The sequence below is a fragment of the Heterodontus francisci genome, chromosome 28 (assembly GCF_036365525.1).
Source record: "Heterodontus francisci isolate sHetFra1 chromosome 28, sHetFra1.hap1, whole genome shotgun sequence".
NCBI classification, from domain to species: Eukaryota; Metazoa; Chordata; class Chondrichthyes; order Heterodontiformes; family Heterodontidae; genus Heterodontus; species Heterodontus francisci.
Window position 1 is genome coordinate 35,674,199 of NC_090398.1, and position 6,000 is coordinate 35,680,198.

The following is a 6,000-nucleotide window of genomic DNA, read 5'->3' on the forward strand; positions in this document are numbered from 1 at the left end:
ACGACTGAACAGATAATTGTGACTCTGCTAACTCTTCACTATCTTTGTTAGTATGTGTGGCTGTCATCTATCCAAACCAGAAAGTTTATCATCTCTTTGATTACTTTAGCACATATGATCCCAATTTCTATCTTAAATAACCCGAAGTTTTACAATGAAATTATTCACTATTATTTGACAGTTCAGTTTCTCCTCTCAGAGGCCTCTTTCCATTCGTCAGGCTCGGAATCGTCATCCAATTCTGTGCCTACCATCCCACAACACACATGAGTTCCTTCATACTGAGCACAGAGCTGCTCCGCAGAGGTCCATTTACATTTATGACCGTGTCTGACTATCCCTCTCTGGTTCAAATCCAGTAGAACTGATCTGTCCTTAAACTCACAATGGATGGCACCTTGCCTGAGAGACACATTGGGGTCGTTTTCAGGCCAGTGTCCCCCACCATCCTCAGCTAGCACATTCCGAGGATGCCATTTGGAACGGATTTGTTTTGTTTCAATCTCTCGTCATTCCCACTTGATCTCCTCTCTTCATCACTGGTTCTGTTCTGGGAAGGGAAAACGCACAGGATCCAGATCCAGACCCCGGTGCAGGGACCATGCGTACTGTATAGGTGTGTGGACCTCTTGTGCGAGCTTGGAAAATTCCACTCTCAAATGGTGTCGCTATGGGCGCTGTTCTGTTGCTAGATGCACTGCTTTAGTGGAGGATACCTGGGCCATTCTTTGTTCCAATCCAACGACAGTCCTCTCCTTGTGTAAATTTATTTGATAGTTTGATGACTGTTCTTGTGCTATTATCTTCTTTTTACTTGAACTGCAAAATGTCATCAACTCTGCTTCTAATTTCCACCCATCCCTCGACTTCAAATGGTCAGTCTCTGACAATTCCCTTCCCTTCATCGACTTCTCGACCATCATTTCAGGGGATTGGCTGCCCAACAATATCGACTATAATCGCACCGTCATCCACACCTTTCATTTGATCGGTTTCTACTTCCTCCAGCCCTCCTTCCTGGGAAACCTCTGTTCCATTCTCCAAGTTTTTTACACCTCTGCTCCATCTGTTCCGATGATGCTGGCTTTCACACCAGTGCTTTTGAAATGCCTTCGTTTTTCCTCAACCGAGAATTCCTCTCCATTGTGACTAACAGAGCTCTGGACCATGTCCTTCCCATTTCCCATGTCACTGGCTTCACCCCATCCCCTCCCTTCCAGAACCAAGGTCAGCTTGTCCTTGTCCTCAACTTCCAACTCATCATCCTCCACATTCAAAGCATCATCCTCCAACATTTCTGCCAAATCCAGCAAAGCTCATCAACAACCGCATGTGCTTCTCCCCTCCCGTCCCCCCGTGTTGACTCCTCAATCACCCAACACCCGTTTCTTTTTTAAGAATACCTTTCCATGCAAGCATAGTAGATGTAACACCTGCCCTCTCACCTCATCATTTCCCGATGTCGAAGGTCCTGCTTGCACTTCTATATTACATTGTAACTGGATTCGGTGCTCACAATCGAGTCTCCTGTACATCAGAAAGGGAGCAAACGCAGATTGAGTGATTACTTTGCTAAACCTCTCCATTCAGTCCACAATCATGACCCTGAGCTTCCAGTCGCTTGTCAAGTTAATTTTATATCGCACTCAGACCTTGCTATCCTCGACCTCCTACAATAGTCCACGGAATCTCACCAAGGAACAGCACCAGATTTTCTGATTTGGCATTTTATTGCCTGTAGGACCCAACGCTGAGATTAAATACTTCCACTTATAACCACCGCTCAAACGTCCTCAGATGGCTTATGCTGTTATGGAGGATGGCTACACTTGAGTCACTGGAATTGCAGGGTGTGTGAGGCTGGTGCTTGGGAAGGACTTCCCCTTCTGTTACTAAACTGGCAGCTGATCCACACCACTGGGACCTCCCCGCACCCCCCGGTTCCTTGTCACTTGTCAGGGCAATTGGAGCCATCTTTTCTTTTTAGATTTTTAACTCTCTCCTCTTGCTCTGTTATTCTGTTGTGACAATTCATACCACATCTGGACCCATCCTCTGTTTCTTTAATTGTTCCATGTGCCTTGCACTATCATCCCTTTATCACTGAATCACTCCTGTCCTCCACCCAATGACAGATATCTCCCATTTCTTTTTCTTTCCTCCAAATCCCACTTTTAATGGCTGTATGATTGCTTGTAAACAGATAATCTCCAGTCTCTTCCAGTTATGAGGATAACCGTTCACATGAAAGTTTACTGTTGCTTCTTTCCCCACATACACTGCCCGACGTGCTGAATATTTTCAGCAGTTTCCAAATTAATCAGCTTTACTGTTGTTTCGCTATTTTGTTTTCACGACAATGCTTAAGCCACGATATCAACAGGGGTGTGAGATAGGTAGTAACAGGAGTTTCAGATTTCTAACTCCACAGACTGCCTCTTCTGTGTTGTGGGGTTCCCCACCGTGAAATAGGCCGATTGATGGGCTTGGCTTCCACGAAGGAGGCTGGAGCAGATCTCAGGATCGGCTATCAAGATCCTTCCCACCCGATAGGGGGTTCATTGAGTGATATTGGGGGTTGTACAACTACCAACACTGCAGGACGTGAGATTTTGATCGTTAAGCCAGCAATTCCCGAGCCCAGAGAGGAGTCGTCTATTGTGTAGGATGGTCTGCGAATGGGGAGGATGAGGGCGAGGGGGAGTTTCTGATCCTCAACACCGGGGAGGGGTCTGCAATGCTGAAGCATTGTCCCAGATAGTGTGAGGGAAATGTTTGATCCAAGACACGATGGAAGGTCCGGTTCTGGATAGCAGGGTATAATTCCGTGCTGGGTTCGAATCCCGGACAGTGTTCAATCCTGTGGTTGGGGTTGGGGGCGTGTGTGGGGGAGGGGCTAGGGAGCAGTGTCTATTCTTCATGTGAACCGATGCTGCTAGTGATCCAATACAGAGCGACCAGCTTCATCCCAGAGTGGCGGATGGTTCTGATTGCCAATCTCGCCTGTCTTTCAATGTGGCTTCGGTTATAAACGGGGAAACCTGGCCGCCACACTTGCATCTATAGAACAGATTACATCAGAGACTCCCAGGATGATTAAAATATTTAAATTGCCAACACTACTCCTGGGATCAGTTCTCGGTCCGTCCCCTGTACTGACTCCAATAAACCCGGAAGTTGGTGGGTCACATGTACATTGGGATCAAAGAAGAAAGAACAAAGAACAGTACAGCACAGGAACAGGCCATTCGGCCCTCCAAGTCTTTGCCGAACTTGATGCCTGCGTAAACTAAAACCTTCTGCACTTCCGGGGCCCATATCCCTCTATTCCCATCCTATTCATGTATTTGTCAAGATGCCTCTTAAAAGTCGCTATCGTGCCTGCTTCCACCACTTCCACTGGCAGCAAGTTCCAAGCAGTCACTGCCCTCTGTGTAAAGGACTTGCCTCGCACATCCCCTCTAAACGTTGCCCCTTGCACCTTAAACCTATGTCCCCTAGTAACTGATTCTTCCACCCTGGGAAAGCGCTTCTGACTATCCACTCTGTTCATGCCGCTCATAACTTTGTAAACCTCTATCATGTCGTCCCTCCACCTCCGTCGTTCCAGTGAAAACAATCCGAGTTTATCCAACCTCTCCTCATAGCTAATGCCCTCCAGACCAGGCAACATCCTGGTCAACCTCCTCTGCACCCTCTCCAAAGCCTCCACGTCCTTCTGGTAGTGTGGCAAACAGAATGGCACGCAATATTCTAAGTGTGGCCTAACTAAAGTTCTGTACAATTGCAGCATGTCTTGCCAGTTTTTATAGTCTATGCCCCGACCGATGAAGGCAAGCATGCCGTATGCCTTATTGACTACCTTATCCACCTGCGTTGCCACTTGCAGTGACCTGTGGACCTGTACGCCCAGATCTCTCTGCCTGTCAATACTCCTAAGGGTTCTGCCATTTATTGTATACCTCCCACCTGCATTAGACGTTCCAAAATGCATTACGTCACATTTTTCCGGATTAAACTCCATCTGCCATTTCTCCGCCCAAGTCTCCAACTGATCTGTATCCTGCTGTATCCTCTGACAATCCTCATCACTATCCGCAACTCCACCAACCTTTGTGTCATCTGCAAACTTACTAATCAGACCAGCTACATTTTCCTCCAAACCATTTATATATACTACAAACAGCAAAGGTCCCAGCACTGATCCCTGTGGAACACCACTAGTCACATCCCTCCATTCAGAAAAGCACCCTTCCACTGCGACAATCTGTCTTCTATGACAGAGCCAGTTCTGTATCCATCTTGCCAGCTCACTTCTGATCCTGTGTTATTTCACCTTTTGTACCAGTCTGCCATGAGGGACCTTGTCAAAGGCTTCACTGACGTCCATATAGATAACATCCACTGCCCTACCTTCATGAATCATCTTTGTCACTTCCTCGAAAAACTCAATCAAGTTAGTGAGACACGACCTCCCCTTCACAAAACCATGCTGCCTCTCGCTAATAAGTTCGTTTGTTTCCAAATGGGAGTAAATCCTGTCCCGAAGAATCCTCTCTAATAATTTCCCTAAAACTGACGTAAGGCTCATCAGCCTAAAATTTCCTGGATTATCTTTGCTACCCTTCTTAAACAAAGGAACAACATTGGCTATTCTCCACTCCTCTGGGACCTCACCTGTAGCCAATGAGGATGCAACTATTTCTGTCAAGGCCTCAGCAATTTCTTCCCTTCCCTCCCTCAGTATTCTGGGGTATATCCCATCAGGCCCTGGGGACTTATCTACCTTACCGCTTTGCAAGACACCCAACACCTCCTCCTTTTTGATAATGAGATGACTGAGACTATCTACACTCCCTTCCCTCGGCCCATCATCCACCAAGTCCTTCTCTTTGGTAGATACTGTTGCAAAGTACTCATTTAGCACCTCGCCCATTTCCTCTCGCTCCACACATAGATTCCCTTCTCTGTCCTTGAGTGGGCCAGCCCTTTCCCTAGTTACCCACTTTCTCTTTAGATACGGATAAAAAACCTTGGGATTTTCCTTAATCCTGTGTGCGAATAACTTTTCATGACCCCTTTTAGCCGTCCTGACTCCTTGCTTAATTTCCTTTCTACTGTCTTTATATTCCTCAAGGGATTCATCTGTTCCTAGCCTTCCAGCCCTTACGAATGCTTCCTTTTTCTCTTTGACTAGGCTCACAATATCCCACGTTATCCAAGGTTTCCGAAACTTGCCAAACTTATCCTTCTTCCTCACAGGAACATGCCGGTCCTGGATTCTAATCAACTGACGTTTGAAAGACTCCCTCATGTCAGATGTTGATTTACCCTCAAACAGCCTCCCCCGATCTAAATTCTTCAGTTCCTGCCTAATATTGTTAATATTTGCCTTCCCCCAATTTAGCACCTTCACCCGAGGACTACTCTTATCCTTATCTACAAGTACCTTAAAACTAACGGAATTATGGACACTGTTCCCAAAATGCTCCCCTACTGAATCTTTGAACACCTGGCCGGGCTCATTCCCCAATACCAGATCCAGTACAGCCCCAGCCCTATTTGGACCATCTACATATTGTTTCAAGGAGCCCTCCTGGATGCTCCTTACAAATTCTGCCCTATCCAAGCCCCGATCACTAAGTCAGTCCCGGTCAATATAGGGGAAGTTAAAATCACTCACCACTACAACCCTGTTACCTTTACATCTTTCCAAAATCTGTCTAAATATCTGCTCCTCTACCTCCCGCTGGCTATTGGGACTGCACCCTTCCTATTCCTGAGCTCCACCCATATTGCCTCGCTGCATGACCCCTCCGAGGTGTCCTCCCGCAGTACAGCTGTGATATTCTCCTTAACAAGTAATGCAACACCACCACCCCTTTTACATCCACCTCTATCCCGCTTGAAGCTTCTAAATCCTGGAACATTTAGCTGCCAATCCTGTCTTTCCCTCAAACAAGTCTCTATAATAGCAACAATATCATCGTTCCAAGTACT